A 17,903-nucleotide genomic window follows, 5' to 3' on the forward strand; every position below is an offset into this window, starting at 1 on the left:
AGAGCTTCTGCATGGCAAAGGACATAGCTCGCAAGATAAATAGAAAGCCCACAGACTGGGAGAAGATCTTTACCGGGATTTCAACAGACAAAGGCCTCATCTCTAAAATATATGCAGAACTAAAAAAATTACCTTCTTCCAAAACAAAACCGCAAAGAACAATAGCCCCCTCATCAAGTGGGCTAAAGACTTGCAAAGAGACTTCTCTGATGAGGAAATGAGAATGGCCAAGAGACATATGAAAAAGTGCTCTACATCACTGGCCATAAAAGAAATGCAAATCAAAACAACATTGAGATTCCATCTCACCCCAGTAAGAAAGTCATATATCAAGAAAACTAACAATAACAATTGTTGGAGGGGATGTGGCCAAAAGGGAACCCTACTTCATTGTTGGTGGGAATGTAAACTGGTTCAGCCACTCTGGCAAGCAGTATGGAGATTCCTCAGAAGGCTAAATACAGAACTCTCCTATGACCCAGCAGCCCCACTTTTGGGTATTTATCCAAAAGACCACAAACAAAATCACAGTAATGCCACCAGCACTACAATGTTCATCGCAGCACAATTTGTCATAGCGAGAATATGGAACCAACCCAGATACCCCTCAGTAGACGAATGGATCAGGAAAATGTGGTACATATACACAATGGAATTTTATACCTCTATCAGAAAGAATGACATTGCCCCATTTGTAAGGAAATGGAAAGACTTGGAAAAAATTATACTAAGTGAAGTGAGCCAGACCCAAAGAAACATGGACTCTATGGTCTCCCTTATTGGGAATAATTAGTACAGGTTTAGGCAAGTCATAGCAGAGCATCACAAGAGCCCAATAGCTATACCCTTATGATCACATAAGATGATGCTAAGTGAAATGAACTCCATGTAATGAAAATGATTGTTATATCACAGTTGTAACTACTTTCAATGTCCCATCTGTATCTGTAGCTTCTATTATTGATGATGTTCTTGTATCACCTTCCAGTGGTTGTACCTACACTACCTCTGTAATCTTATCTGAGTAGTTTGGAAACCGTGTATACTGGTATTAGAAGTAGGAAATTGAAAGGGAATACCAAAATTGAGAGACACAGGGTAAAAAAAGACAAACAACTACAAAAGCAATACTTGCAAAACTGTTTGGTGAAAGTGAACTGAACACCTCAGGGGGGGAAAGGGAAAGGGGGAGGCGGGAGGGGGGTGTGAGGGACAGGGTAACAAACAGTACAAGAAATGTATCCAATGCCTAACGTATGAAACTGTATATCAGTTTGATAATAAAAATGTGAAAAAAAGAAAAAAAACTCATTGACTCATACCCCAAAATGTGAATATAAATAAAAATTTAAAAATGCGTGATTAACACTAGATTTGATTTTTTTTTTTTTTTTTTTTTTTTTTTTTTTTTGCCAGTTCTGGGCCTTGGACTCAGGGCTTGAGCACTGTCCCTGGCTTCTTCCCGCTCAAGGCTAGCACTCTGCCACTTGAGCCACAGCGCCACTTCTGGCCGTTTTCTGTATATGTGGTGCTGGGGAATCGAACCTAGGGCCTCGTGTATCCGAGGCAGGCACTCTTGCCACTAGGCTATATCCCCAGCCCCACTAGATTTGATTTTTGACACAATATTTGAGTTATAGTAATGGGGAGCATGTTCTAAAATCATCTAAATCTCCATTTTGGCCTACAACATAATACATTTCCCTTATTTACTCACAATGTAGACATTTTCGTGCAGGCAGATTTTTTGTCATCTATGTTCTGAGTTCCATTCCTCCAGGTAATACAATGGCTCTAATCACTGACTGAACTTTTATGCACAGATACAAGTTATGTCTCTATAATCTCAGTAGCTGTTTTTACCAAAGTATAAAAATAGCACCTACATGTCCCTCAGGAACTGACAGGCAGGGAGTTGAATTCATCTTATTGTGTGTCCTGCATTGCTAAGTCCCTCTAGTAGGATCTTCTCTGTACTCACCAATGATATCTCTATTCTGTCTTCATGATGCCAGCCATAAGCTCACTGGACAGACTTTACGTGTCCACCGGGGGACAAATGCTGTCTTTATCCTCTGTCTCAGCACTCGGCCTGCTCTGGGGCAGGCATTGTACTCCCTGATAATACTGAGTAAATTAAATTGGGGTGAATTAACAACAAGTATAAACTATTTGTGATAAAATATACTCTCTTCCACACAAAAGGTCAGTAGAAATGTAGATTCAGAACACAAGGTAGAGTTAATAAAGATTTTCATCTGTGTAAAAAGTAAAACTCAGTATGGTGTTTAGTACAAGGAATAATAGAAAGAGCCTCGCCTTTCAACTGAAGATTTCACTGGGAAAGCCTCTCCCCAAGGGCACTAGAAACTGTCACCAGTGTTACTGTTGTTACAAGGAGGAAGAACCAGGAGTCATGATTCCAATCTTCTTTGAACAAATATGCAATGAAGCCTTGGCACTATCAGTTCCTAAATATCACCTACCTAAACCACATCCTCTAGCTTGCGGTACTTATTAGTTGTCCTGATATAAGTATGATGTTGATACATGTGTAAATAGCTTTGTAGCTTTCAACTTCTCATATTAGTTTTGCTAAGTTTGACTCAAAATTATTGTAAGCAGTAGCAACAGAGCAATGACAGTTAATTTTAAGATGGAAACTCATGTTTATCCACCATAAATCCAATTGTTTTGTGGCTAAATCAATTTAAAGTATACATATTTTGTTATCTTATTTATTCACTCATTCAATAAACATTGGCTAGCCAAGTCAATATGATGCATTAAATAGAATATAAGTCTGGGCACAGTAGCTCATTCCTATAACCTCAACTCTTCAGGAGACTGAGATCCTCGAGGAGTGTGGTCTGAGGTCCACTCAGGGCAAAAACAGAAAACCTTACCGCAAAACAACTAAAGCAAGAAGGCTGGGGGCAGAACTCAAATGGTTGGGCACCAGCCTAGCAAGTGCCAGGCCCTAAGTCCAAACTCCATTTTTTTTAAAAGTACACTGAGGAGATGAGATAAAGAACAAGTAACTCTTATACCTGACATAGGAAATGTCCACAGGGCCCCAGCAAAAAATAACAAAGATTTGGGCGAAATCTTGGCATGCTTTACAAACTCAATGATCTTCCATAAAATACTTTTGTCTCTTTGGCATGGAAAAAGAATAATAAAATAATATAACTAAAATACTTGACATAGCAATATATCTTTGTTTGTTCTCTTTCCTTGATAGAGAAAAGAAATATAAGATGGGTTCGTGTCATTTGAGAACAAGAAAATTGGGAGTCACATATAGACACCAATGAACTAATGCACTAGAGGAGAAGTGATCAAATTCAAGCAGGTACTTACATCTTCTATTAAGGAGCAACATCCACTAAATGTCAGAGTCAACATAACTTACCACATTAAGGGCAGCTTCTCTGAAACAAGACCCTAGAGGTTGTATAGTCACCCACAGAAGAACACACATCACAAAATCCCTAAAGCGGGCCACATTTCTCCTGTGCCAATCATTGAGTAATTGGTCACTGAAAACAGCAACATCAACAACAAAGGATGTTTCTGTTGAATCAAAAGAGTAAATGTCTTGGTTGATATTTAAGATACTATGTGAGTCTTCCACAATCTAGCACTGTGGGTTTAGGATCTCCCCTCCCCAACAGCTCTGCTCTTGTTACACTGGGTCATCCTTACTCTCCGAGAGGACATCACCACTGTCCCACTCCACTGCTTAGCCTGCTGGCTGCTCTGCCTCGGTCTCTCAGGACTCCATGTGCCATTAGCTTTCGGTGACTCCACAAAGAAATTAGAAATCACTTTTTCTCTTTTCCTTTTTTGAACATCCAAACCAGGTCTATCATCTTTTGATGGCAATTCTCTTACATCTTGATATGGTGCTTTCCAACATAATGACTTAATTACAAATTTCATCCTCTTCATTAGATTTCCCATTCTTTCTTTCATGTTTACTTGGCTTAAGTTTTTGCATAGTGTAGTTATTTAATATATACTGAAGGAAGATATTCCACTATATTAAATAGAGTAATTAAATCAGTCAAAGTAGATTTGGCCTACTTTATTAAACACATACAGTTGACAAAAGTACTTTTTTTTTTTTTTACAGCTTACAACAATTGTACTCAAATTGTCTATTTCACAAGTCGTTTTCTGCTTAATTGCTCACCTTGCTTCTACCAGATCTGCTTCTACTGCAGAGGCTCCCTAGCAGATATCCTGTGGAGACAGGCAATTCAGCCTTAGAACAACTGTCCTGTGTGTCTGCTTTTGCGCCCTTCAACAGAAGATAGACGACACTGTCTAGTGTCTCCTAGCATACCAGTGAGAGCTCAGTTTCTCAAGTATGCCTGATCTGTAGTCTTAATTGTTTGGAAGATCATCTCATATCTACCTATCAAGGAATCAGGGAGGAAATATCCTTCCCTAAGGACACTACTTGTCTAACTACTTCCTTCCTGCTCCAGGTGTATGAGGAAAAGCTCCTCATAGGCACTAAAGTGAAGCCCAGGGCCTCCATGATCTGTATAACACAAGTTCTTTCACAGTGACTGATTGTCCCCAAGTTCTCATTTGCTCAGCCTTTCTGCATCTGAAGAGGAAGGGCTAGAATACTACAGGTTGGGACAGTCTGAAAGACTACATCTGGCCCCAGTATCTGCCTTCAAAGGTGTTGCTCACTAATGTTCCCATAATTTGCAGTGTATCTGGCTCTTTTGCTACAATTACTGTTTTTAACCAATGTAATTATCTGGCTCTCTGTCTGTCTATATGTTTGTCTGTTTGAAAAGATGAAGACATCATGACATTATGCAGGACTAATTATCTGAGCATTCATTTCCTATTTTGACAGTGTTAGGTATATTAATTTATATATATATATGTATATACACAAATCAAATAACTCTGTTTTCTACCATATTCAATAAGTTGGACTTATTTTTCTAGAATTCCTAAATCAACAACAAAGTCTTCAGGCTGGAGTATTCTGTATGATGTGTTAACAATCTTTCATTACATTTCTGTCTCTCATAATTAAGTACCTTATTTGTAAATCAAGACTGTAGCAAGACACATCGATGATGAGAATAATATCTGGGTATTCTTTAAGGTTGTTAGAAGGATTGGTTCCAAAGCTTTCTGAATAGAATTAGAGTGATATTCTGTTCAGTGACAAAATGGTAATCTGTGGTGAAAACACTATATTCAAGGACTATAATCAATTACTGTAACAATGTGTGGTAGGCCATTCAGCAACATCCTTACTATCATAACACTGAAAAACTCTGCAGTGACCAAGCACTATTTTCTATTTTAAATATCTAAAAGAATGCCTCCCACTGATACAATATGAGCCTTGTACACAACCATGTCATTTTCTACCTCCCATCTCTCCAGTTTCTCTGTACCATTTCAGCTCTGAGCTGTGTATTAAGATCAGATGAATATTTTTCTGTCACTAAAGACAATAGATGAAACAGTGTGGGAAAAAATGAGGGTCACTGGCAGCTTTCCTTCAGGTGACTCTCTTTCCCTGGTTGTTCCTAGGGATGGCAATGGGCTGTGTGGGGAAACATCTCGCTTCACACTTGGCCCAGCTGCAAGAAAGCTACAATGGGGGCAGGTGGGCATGACCAGGCCCTGTCAGGAAACTTCAATGGTGAGGCTCCTTGCTGCCAAAGAAAGAAACCTCAGGGCAGATGTGAAGTTCTGTTTGTCTTCAGCCATTGGAGGACGTGGGCTTGTATTTGGCTTTCAAAATGTCTTCGTGTTCCTTAGGTCTATGCTCAGAACTAGTGACACTTTCCAGATGTGAACAATTAATTCAGATATGACTTGTCTTTCCAGAACTTAAACTGTGGTATTTTAGAAAAATATTTTACTGAAAAATGTTAATGAATTCTAAGAACAGTCAACAGCATTTTTTTGAAAACCCAGAATTCTTTCCCTGCAATAGATGACATTAAATAGGATATGCCCTACCATCCGCCCTTAAAATTGCTGAATTCATTGTCTTGACTATCTTGAGTTTTCCTTTTAACAAACTGTAAAATTATGAAAAAATACTGGGAGAAAATGAGGGAAGAGGTGACACTGTTCAAAAATAAATGTACTCATTACTTGACCTACGTAAAAGTAACTCCTCTGTACATCACCTTTACAATAAAAATAAATGAAATAAAAAATAGAAAAAAATTCCGAAAGCTACATTCAATTGTATAGTAACCCAAAATTGCCACAGGAAATATCAAAAGATTTGATTTCCTTTTCTCTAAAATATATGCAATATGTAAGTCTACAAATATATACATATAGAAGTGTACACATGGCACTTAAAAATTTAAGTTACTTGGGTTTCAAAATATCACAATTACATGTCACTATATTTAAGTGTTTTCTATCAGTTCTATTGCCTATCTTGTCACTTCTAAAATTTGACTTTGAGAAGACTGTGACAAAGTTCCCAGGGAAGTTTCAGGAGTTGAGCTCTAACATGAAATGCCTGAACTAATTATATAGAAGGGTTTAGTTACAGCATTCTCTGACTCTGGCTGCATAATACATTAACCTGGGAGCTTTTAAAACTATTAAATAGCAAAACATCTGACATATAGTAACTAATCAATATATAGAAGTTTCTCTATTTTCCCTTCCATCTTATATTCAATCATATAGTTTCCAAAATGATTGCTGAGTACAATCTGAAACTTAACAGTTCTGACCCATTAGTCCTCAAAGTTTCCTATAAATGTCACATTTCCCCCTTCCATTCTCAGATCCATTAATTTTCCAAAGGTATCAATTCTACTGTGTGGCATTTAAAAAATCTCTTTTTCATGCCCCCCCTCCTCTTACCAGGACAGTCTTTTAAAAAAAATTCTTTAAGTAGTTGTATGAAAGAATTGCCATTTATCAACACAGTTTATGAATACAGTGCCTCTTGACCAATGTCACCCCTTTCAACTCTTACCCACCCCTCCTCCCCCTCCCCTTCCTTCTTTTTTCTTAATAGTTGGGTTATGTGTTGGGTTGTTTTGCCATTTAACAAAGCAATTTATATATACAATGCATCTTGATCTGTGTCACTCCTTTGACATCTTCCCCCCCTTCCACCCACCCCTTCCCTTATTGTTCTCAGTTCTGTGCCATATACAATGCATTCTTGCATGTATTCTACTCACTTCCCCCATACTTTTCCCCCTCTCCCTTTCCTCACTCCCCTGCATGTTCTCATTTCCTGGGTCTTAGTCTTTCTAAACAATTATACTATTTGTGCTCTCCACAGAGTCCACTATACTGCAGTTAATTCAGTGGTAACTGCTTGCATACCACTCAAGCGTGTTTACTTCTAGATTTATAGGCACATTCTAGCTCCCACAAATGAGGGAAACCATGCAACCTGTGTTTCTCTGGGTCTGTCTTACTTCACTTAATATAATTTTTTCCAAGTCTTTCAATTTTCTTATGAATGGAATAATCATTCTTTCTGATGAACTCCATTGTGTGTATATGTACTACATTTTCTTGATCCATTCATCCATTGAGGGCATCGGAACTGATTCCCTATCTTGACTATGGTAAATAATCCTGCAATAATCATGGTGTGGTGATGGCTTTAATGTATTCTTGTTTGTGATCTATTGAATAAATGCTCATTAGTGGAACTCTGGTTTCTCTTCAGACCATGTAAATCTTTTGCCTTTTGCAAATGATTTCCGTGGAGAGGAACTGGCAAGATGGTCTTCAACCATCAGGGTTAACCCACACCTACCCACCACGTAGGCGTGATTTCACCCTCTCCTAACACTACCTACTCCTCAAAGGTCTTCTATCATCAGTATCTCATAATCTGTGTGACTTTATCTTCTTGTTTCCCTTCCCAAGGGAATCCTATAATACCTGAAATAAGACAATGTTTGAAATAGCTGACCTCTTCTAATCTTTTCCTGTTCCTCTTTTTATTTCCTGACCCTTTTTCACCAATTTCCTGTTCCCATCTCCATGTCAACTGTGCTTTTCCTATTGCCCTCCTCACTAACATGTATGTGGAGTGTTTAATATTTATAGGATATCCTTGATAGGTTAAAAATGTTATCAAGGGGGCTGGGGATATGGCCTAGTGGCAAGAAAGCCTGCCTCGTATACATGAGGCCCTGGGTTCGATTCCCCAGCACCTCATATACAGTAAACGGCCAGAAGTGGCACTGTGGCTCAAGTGGCAGAGTGCTAGCCTTGAGCAAAAGGAAGCCAGGGACAGTGCTCAGGCCCTGTGTCCAAGGCCCAGGACTGGCAAAAAAAAAAATGTTATCAAGATTCATTGTGTGATTTATTATAGAAGTTTGCCTTTCTGACTTGAGTATATCTGCATAGGTGGGGTGAATGCTCTTCTTAAACGATAGAACCCCAACAGCCAAGGATAGCTACTACATATTTTATATATGGATATAAATATAGTTATCTTCACACATGGATCTATCTTTTCCACAAGAGTGAATCAAGAAAGAGCAAAATATAGTTTCAAAATCAAAGGTAGAAATCTAAATAGACAGGGCCGATACAACTTAAAACCCACACTTACGCATCAAAGTAAAATTACATGCCTTAATCGAAGATAGTGTGGCATAAAGTATAGTGTGTGGTATGCCATGTCATGTAAAATGTGTCTAGTATTCAGGACCCTTGAGACTGAACCAGTGGTTTCATACTTCCGTATGGCTTAAGATTTTATATCTAGACAGAATCAAGATAGAAATGACAATGTTTGGGTAGCCAGCTCATTTAACATGACACCCACTGACCTATGAAGTAGGTACATGGCTCTCTTGTGAAGAGATGAAGAAACCCGAGACTGCACTGAATTTCAAGAAGTGCTGTCCTCAGCTGGAAGGAGCTTTGCAGACAGATGAAGCCCTGTTTTCAGCCACTTTCCTTGGCCAAGGAGCAGGCACAGTCAGAAGACAGAGCTGTCTATTTCAGTGCCTACAAGCTCACGACATGGGTGTTATTTGCTGATAAAAAACACATAGCAGTGATTTTTTAAAACAGGGCCTTTCCTGCCAGTCAAACAAGAGAGGCGGGACATTCTCCCCAACTGGTGAGGGGGCAGCACGTGGCCACCGGCCGGGTCAATTACTGTGGGGCTGGGAAAAACATGAAGACAAATTGGCTTCATTCTAAACAGGGGCATCCGTAAAATAGAAGCCCAGGGACACATTAACACAATGGCCAATTATTTAAAAGTGTGTCTTCTATCAGAGCTGCAAAATGTATTTGTATCAAAATTTCACATCTCTAAAGATTCTTAAAGAACCTTAGTAACAACAAATAAAATACAGGACACTTAAAATAAGTATGGGTATGTTTATTTTTGGAAAGCAACATTTCTTAAAAGGAAATTAGACTTGTGTCATTTTCATCTCATCTGGACAAGCTTGACACAAGCATCAATTAGTATTTGGAGAAACTGACCAACTATAATTCATAATTATTTATTTCACTGACATGTCACTTTGCCTTCTATTTTTTTTATATCAAGACTGATTTAAATCATTCTGGTCCTTTTTCTTCCAAAGGTATCTTCACCTCCTTTGTCTAAGGGTAATGTTAAAGAGAGGTGGAGCCCTAGTCAGAGGACTTATATCAGAACATCTAAGAAACAGAGATCCATTCCTTTGTTTTAACTCATTTGCCAGAGCCAAGCAGAGTCACACTAAACATCGGACTTACAGAAACACACACACACACACACACACACAAAACACCAACAACAAAAAACAACACCAACACAAAAACCCCACAGACTGCATTTGAATCACGGTTTAATTCCAGTGAGCTGTACTTTTTTTTTTTTTTTTTTTGCCAAGATGGTGTACGGAGGGGTTATAGTTGCGTACTTAAGGTAGTGAATACATATATCTTGTCATTTCTTGTCATACTTGTTACCCCCTTCCTCATTTTTCTCCCTTGTTCCCTCTTCCGATCCCATGCCCCCTTGCTTTCTTCATTTTTAAAGAAAATCTTCCCCTTGATGAACATTGTTAATCATTAACAGTGAGCTGGATTCTTACAGTCCTGCAATAACAGAAGAAATTCCCTGTCAACATCTGTGTGAGAAAAATACTGAACTGTTGACAATGAATGTTGTGACAATGCAAAATAGAACAGTGACTAGTAGACTTAGAAAATAAACAGAAAAAGATCATAAAAGATGCAAATTAAGACCAAACATAAAAAATACTACTAGCATAACTATCTACACAAGAAGCTGTTTCTCAAAATCAAATGCTTGTGAAGATTTACATCAATTCCAGAGCAGCATTAATATGCATTACAACCACAACAACATAGGCAGACACAATCCTAGAAAAAAAATGGAAATCTGAAGCAGTCTAAGTCCAGTCCCCCCACATTAATATTGGAGAGGACATTATATACTGAATATTAATTATAAAGATATAAATAAACATTACTGTACTTATCACTGTATATTTTATATGTATAAGATGCTTTATAAAAATTCAAAAATAATATATTAGCCACATAATAGCAAGCCACATAAGCAAAAGATAGTCATAAAATCTAAAGTATTAAAAATGACAGCCCCTAGAGCTCAGAGCACACCTGTCTGTCTCAGATTATATACCACATCCATCTCAGATCATTCATGCTACATAGACTGCAGTCTCTAAAATTCTTGAGTCTGTCTGTCTCTAGGCTGCTTACCACCTCTAATGTCACACATGTCAAAAACGGTGATACATCATAAACAGAGAGTTTGGGAACGTGATTAGAAAAGATCGTCAGATGTCTCCAAAGGCAGTCCAACCATTCTGCACACTCTCTTCCAGGAGAATGCCTTTATTCTGTCAAATACAAAGTACCCTCAGAGTACTGAGTACCTTGGGGGTATAGTGGTATAGCAATTTACAAAACAATAGGAAGTTTTTCCCTCTTGTGCAGAAACAGACAGAAAGCTAAGCAAAGAGTAGAGTCTATAAAATTTATAGAGAAGAATGAACGACCAGGAGATGTAGGTGGGGTAGAGGTACTCTCAATTCCCATTTGTGTCATGAAAGGCCTCTTGAGAAGATACATCAGACAGGCCTAAAATAGCTGTGGGACTCTTCAAGGGCCTGCAGGACCTTTGGACTGGAGTCAGGGGCCTTGGATGGAAGGTTCTGTGGGTCCTTAAAATAAGACAAAGAAACACAACCATTTAGTTGATATTTTGGAGCTTCCTCAGCAAAATATCTAAGTAAGTTTGATGCTAGGGATTTGCATTTCCCAGGCAGTTCAGCTGAGGCCAGCCTCTTAGAGAAACACAGTCTCCCAAGTCTCCAGTTCCAGATCCATCCCTGTTATCATACTTTTAGTCAAGTAACCACTGTCCCAAACAGTCAGAGTTCACGTAGCTTTTAGCATTAAGCAACCAGAAGAGAAAAGGATGCCCTTTTGTAGAAGAGTGAAAAAATCCAACTATCCAGGTTCTACTTATTAAGAGAATAAAGCCCCAATATTTGCTAAGATACAGACATTTGATGGTGCCTGGTACTTGAGAACAGGTGAATGTTCGGTTAAATACTTATTCTGGTGTTCTTGAGGCGTGTTAATATGCCAGCTGGTTTGTTTGGTCATCAAATCAGGTATCTGCTGAAGATGGTTGTAGCATACTACTTGAGTCCAAATACCCACCTTGTAAGCTAAGGAATCCACCAGACAACAGGTACTAAGGGGTACAAGGAATTTGGCTAACAGTCCTCAGTACTATTTCCTTAAGGTTCTTTTGCTGTTTAGATAGCTGTTACGTATTGCAAAGATTAGAAGCCACTGCTATCAAGGTTCTCCATATTGCCTTATTTAAGCCTCAAAATATCCCTGTGCAGTAAATAATGTGTAGGTTAACAGAAACCAGAGAAGAAACTTGCCAAGTGGCAGACAGCTAATAGCAGGTAGAAATGAGATTCTGACCTGTTTTATTAGTTACAATACACCTGTCATATACACTAAATCTATAAAAGTATGCTTGTCACAAATATTTAGTATATGGCACTTCCAACATGAGAATTTAGTATTGAAGTGTTGGTTAATTCCTGGAGGTAGCATGATAATTAAGGAACAAGAGGTCCAAGATCAACTCCTTATTTAACTACTCAACAGCTAACAGTTTAACTCTGCCTGTCAGAAAGTTGGATGAGATGATACGTGCAGTGCATGTGACGACACTTGCTCCATTTCCACAGAACAGCCACAAAAAACAATGAGGTCTTTAGTAGTACAAGTAAGCCGCTTGCCACTGTAGCCAGTCCTACAGACACTATTCACTTCTCACTGGGTGGTTTTCTGTTCCTGCTTAATGTAAGAGCATATTAGCCTTCTTATACATGAGGAAAACAATTCAGTTTATAATTATGTTCCTGGTATTCTAACACAGACATTTTTTAACTTACATAATACATCTATTACTTGAAGGTAATTAATGTCAGGTGACATTGAAATAACTAGGTTTGAATTAATCACATATTTGTCCTTTCGTTTCTTCAACTTTTTAGACATGTTTGATAAGTATAACCTGCCAGAGGAAAAATTAATAGTAAAAAGGAGTCTAAAATTTCTCTCCTCAGAATTGGTAATTTGGAGACCAACAGAGTAGGCAATTAGCAAATGAATATGGTGCTTAAATACTGAAGGTCTGAGGATATATAGCAGATGACTTCATTCAGGGTTGCTTTTCAAGGTTAAAAGTTTAAGTAGAGTTTACATCCTATTTTCCATTCATCAGTAAAAATATCTACTTCAGCACACAAGCAACAGTTGTTACTTAGTTAATTCATAAAAAAACATAAGAGAAGATTTAAGATGTTAAATCTAATTCCCAAATTATTAACCATGCCCAAGAATATGCAGTTCAGGCTTTATAATATTAGGCTAGCAAACATTTAGTCATTTTAAATACATGATTGCACTGTTGCTCACATTAATTTCATGTCTTTTTATTGAACAGAAGGAAATAAGGTCTTGACTGAAATAGTTAATACAAGCATCAGAATTTTTTTAAAACGCACATACTAAAGTACTGATTAGGAAATCATCACTTTTCCTCAATCTAAACTTTTCCCTCGCATTCCTCAGCTGAATTATTCATAAATATTTTATGTTTTAGTTCACTGAACTAATTATAGACCATCTTCTACCTGTTTCTATCAAGGGGCTTGCTATTCCATCATTGCTTGGTGCTTTGGATGTCTCAATGTGACAAATGCCCAACATACACCAATCAAAACATTCAACTAGTAGGTAGCACGTGCTGAATTCCCACTTGGGAGAGTTGTCAGGAATTTGAGGGTAACAATTCTTAACTTTATGTTTCTGGCACACATCATTACAGTTTCTCTCATATTCTTCAAAGAACTCGAACAAGACAAAAGAACAAAACTACAACAAAATTATAATAAATCTCCTTGATATAATCCACATGTCAAAGTACATAATTAGTTGCACGGACTGAATTTACTCAGGGCAATGCAAGGCTTACTAAAGCCTTTCTGATGTTCTAAACAAATTTTATCAAGATGAACATAACAATATTTTACATCTATATAGTTATTTATATATTTATTTAAAGGGTCTCACAGAGCTTTTCCCTAAATCAATACTTACAAAACCCCTGTGACCAAAGTAGGTACGAATTATTTCTTGATAGGTAAGGCCAAGAAAATTCATTGGCTTTCTGAAAGTGGCCCTAGCAACTCACTGACAAATAATTTTTAACATTCAGAAAAATAGAAGTGATTATTTTAGGTGTCTAGTTACATCCTCAGAGTGGAAATCATACCTCAATGTTAATATAAAAATCAGTCTTAAAAGCGGCCCTCAGGGCTGGGGATATAGCCTAGTGGCAAGAGTGCCTGCCTCGGATACACGAGGCCCTAGGTTCGATTCCCCAGCACCACATATACAGAAAAAACGGCCAGAAGCGGCGCTGTGGCTCAAGTGGCAGAGTGCTAGCCTTGAGTGGGAAGAAGCCAGGGACAGTGCTCAGACCCTGAGTCCAAGGCCCAGGACTGGCCAAAAAAAAAAAAAAAAAAAAAAGCGGCCTTCAAAATACCAATCTCTTTAGCTAAGCATATAATCCTATTTATTCCTCTAGAAATGGCTGACATTCAAACATTGCTATATTACTTTTGTAAATACTAGTTAGACATATTCTAAATCTAAGCCACAGAGATAGACTAATGTTGCGATTTCCTTTGGAAGGATGGTTGTCCTTCCACTTAAATTGTAAAGCATTTTAATTTGAGAGCTATTTCAGTTGTTGCAAATTGCAAGCAGAGCTATGTTGCAAGTTTTTTGATGATCAAGTCCAATAGTGACTCAAAATTATAAGAAGATCAAGGGCTATTTCATGGATTATTTCATGTGGCAATCACTTCAAGTTGAAGTTGAAATTTGGTATGTAAACAGATCTCGGGTAAGATTTACCAGTCCTCCCCTGCCGCGGTCATCTTGATAAGGAAGGTTGTGGTACTCCAGCACAAGAAGTGAATGACTCCTTGTCACTTGAGACAGGTATTTCCTTCCCAGTCACATCTATGTGACATTGCTCTGAACTCAATATTTATGTTGCTCCAAATTACTGTCGAAATCTTAACCTGTCAAAGTAATGATATGAGGAAAGGTAGTTTGGGGGAGATGGTCAGGTCGTGAAGTCTCAAATGAGATCCACGCCCTTATAAAACAGATAAGAGAGGGCTGGCTCCCTTCTTTTCCCAAGATGGAGATATAGCAAGAAGACAGGAATCTTCAACTTGATAAGATTCCTCATGAGAACCTGAACGTACTGGCACCCAATCTCAGACTTCAAGACACTGGATCTTTCTGTTCTTTATTACCCCATCAATGATAATTTGTTCTAGCAGCCTAAACTGACTAAAGTAGGTTTTCATGGAGTCTGTTTCAAGAAATAGAAATATTAGCTTTTCCCCAATATTATAAAAAATTGTGTCAGTACTACTTTCAACCTGTTATTTCTAGACAAACTGATATGCTTATACTATTTACATTTATTTACTTAACTTTTATTATTTCCTGTAAATTTTGATATCAATATTTGCAAAAGATAGTAAAATCAGAGCACTGCCCATGAGGAAAAAAATGGCTTAGGTGGGAGGTAGAAGCCAAAACTAATAAATTGTGGCAATTACTTTACTAGGGATTACATAAAACAAAAGATAAAAGAAAATAAAAATTGGTGCGATGAAATTCATTTTACCATTTTTTCTGATGTTTCACAAATGAGAAAATTTTATTTGCTCATTCCAATAGCATCATCTTCACAAGTAGAAAACAAAGAAAAATTAAGGTGCACATAGGTTAAAATCATTCAAATGATCATGGCAGCTCAACTATGCTTTATAGCATAAAATAAGAGCTATAGTAATCTGTACTCAAAAGTCAAAGAGTAACACCATCACCATCAGAACAGCCTTTAGGTAGAACAAAGCCTGTCTTAAGTAAGATTTCCCAGGAGCTGATACTAAGTGAAAGGACTTAATGAAGTATTCTGCTATAAGAGCTCAACATGGATATAACCAGGCAAACTCTTGTGGAAGGCAGATTGTGTAGACAACCTTCAGAATTTTCCTGATTGGAAAAGGATTAAACAATTGTGATGGGAGAGAGAGAAGCTAAAGTGACGTCCTCACCCTCATTAGTCTTTGGTAAGACGGGCCTAAGGGAATAAATTCCTAGGCCAGGCTCTACCTTTACCTAGGATAGCATCTGAACAGCATAATATCAACTATGGGACCTATTTTTAAAAGAGTTCATTCTAAAGTGTTTTATTAATATCTAAGCATATGTCAGGTCTTAAACAAGGTGTTAAGCCTCTGGTGAACATGCAACATTATCAGATGGTATTCAAATTAAAGAATCCAAGTAGCTACAAAGGAGGATATGAGCTTTAAAAGTTTTCTGGAGATTGGGAACACTTTCTTGCATGGTCATGTCATAGTGCCATGTCAAACAGCCACATGGCACAGCATGGGGGTGAATGAAATTGAGTTCAGATCTCGGAGAGTAGGTAGAAGACTTATCAGCAGGGAGGCTTTAGGTTGGCCAGTAACTGCTTTTACCTTACCCATCTCAGTGGCAAAGCTCTAGGGCTAAACATACAGGATATCACATGGGTCTAAGTGTGATGGCAAATCCTCTTATGCATGTGATTCCAAGCGATTCTGACCACACCCTCTAGATATCTCGTAACCTAATATATATTATATATTATAGCATTGGTAAATACTTTTCTTTTCAAGAAATCTGTGGGATACACTATCAGATGAGATTCTATTAAGAGTCAGGACTGCCAAGTATAACAGTCCAAGTAACAAAGAAGACAGTAAGCATGTGGGAATATATATTGCAAAATTATGTACTAATTCTTTCAGATATAAACATCAATCATCAAACCAGTGTGTGGAAACTATATCCAATTCCCAGAATATAACAAGCTAAATTGAATTTAAGGAAGTCAGTTAAGGCATTAAAAACGTTTAAAATATGAGCTACAAAAGAATGTCATGACCAAAAGACAAATGGTTTTATTCTTAATATGAAGATATTCAGAGACATCTGTTGTTCTAAAGAAAGAGAAAGAAGTCATTATTTGTCTTTCAGTTACATAAATAAAGGCTCATTGGAGACAATTGGGAAAGTCATCTTTGTATTTTTCTTGTTTATACCTTTGTATTAAGATAAGACCTTACACTGAAAAGTGCATAATTCATAAGCACATACTCAGTTTGTAAGTAAATATAGCTATATGAGATCCACACAGAAGGTTAACGGGTTTTTTTCTTGAGGGCAAAGCTCTTGGCTACTCATACATGTGCTTCTGAGATTCATTTCTATTCATTTCTATTCATTTCTATTGTTATTTCCTATAATCCTTCAATGTTTCATTTGTTATACACAGTGACAGATTACCTTATTAATAAGGTATATGGTGATGAAATCAAGGATCTGTCAGAAGATACAGATATCAGAAGATACCATGAAGGCAGTCAAAATGATGCCATGGTCAAGGACAGGTTATTCTACCTAGAAAAATATTAGAGAAGTAAATTAAAGGATGAGATGTAAATATAATCCTGAATAAAAAGAACAAAACCAGGATATAGAGGAAATCAGCTTTTAAAAAATGGGGAGGGGTAACTGTGAGGACAAAGAACTCTAGTGCCCTAGTCCTGTCTGTAGAACAGGGAACAGGGAAACAGGCCAGGCAAGGTGGCGTTGTTGGCCACAGGTGTATTCAGATGTCAAGGGAAATAAAGCAGTAATGAAATGTTTCTAGGATGGAGGTGAAAAGACCCATTTCTAACTTAACAAGAACCATGGCCAGCATATTAGTTAGTAGTGCATGACATAATGGAAGCAAGGTGCCAGGTAGTAGGTTGTTGCATTTACACAAGCAATAGAAGATGTGCTCTTCAGGCAAGGCAATTCTTTGGTGAATGGACTGCATATGGGATATGGAATGGGGTGGAATCGAAGCACAATCAATTTTTTCTATATTGGCAATCATGTAGAATGACATGTCATTTACTGATATGGAGAAGATTTGTGGAGAAATAAGTTTCAATGGGGCAGGGGGTGGGGAGAGTCCCCAAGATTTTAGCTTTGAACATATTAAGTTTCAGGTGTTTGGGAAACATCCACATGGAATTGTCAAGTAAATAATTTGGATAAATGAGATAGAACACTGAGGGGAGATCCAAGCTAAAGATATAAATTGGGGAGTTATTAGCATATAGATGGTTTTTAAAGCCATGGGAATGTAATGCAAAGAAAGTGTAAAAGGGACTGAATGCAAAGCCATG

At 37.7% G+C, this 17,903-nt stretch overlaps 1 protein-coding gene and 1 pseudogene across 1 annotated transcript in view; one reads left to right on the forward strand and one right to left on the reverse strand.

Annotated features, from left to right (window-relative positions):
* Prkn (parkin RBR E3 ubiquitin protein ligase) overlaps positions 1 to 17,903 on the reverse strand; it is an 884,626-nt gene that overhangs the window by 754,612 nt on the left and 112,111 nt on the right. The gene's annotated exons all lie outside the window — the stretch shown is intronic.
* LOC125357822 lies at positions 7,696 to 7,767 on the forward strand (annotated as a pseudogene).

Source organism: Perognathus longimembris, chromosome 9 (genome assembly GCF_023159225.1).
Source record: "Perognathus longimembris pacificus isolate PPM17 chromosome 9, ASM2315922v1, whole genome shotgun sequence".
NCBI classification, from domain to species: Eukaryota; Metazoa; Chordata; class Mammalia; order Rodentia; family Heteromyidae; genus Perognathus; species Perognathus longimembris.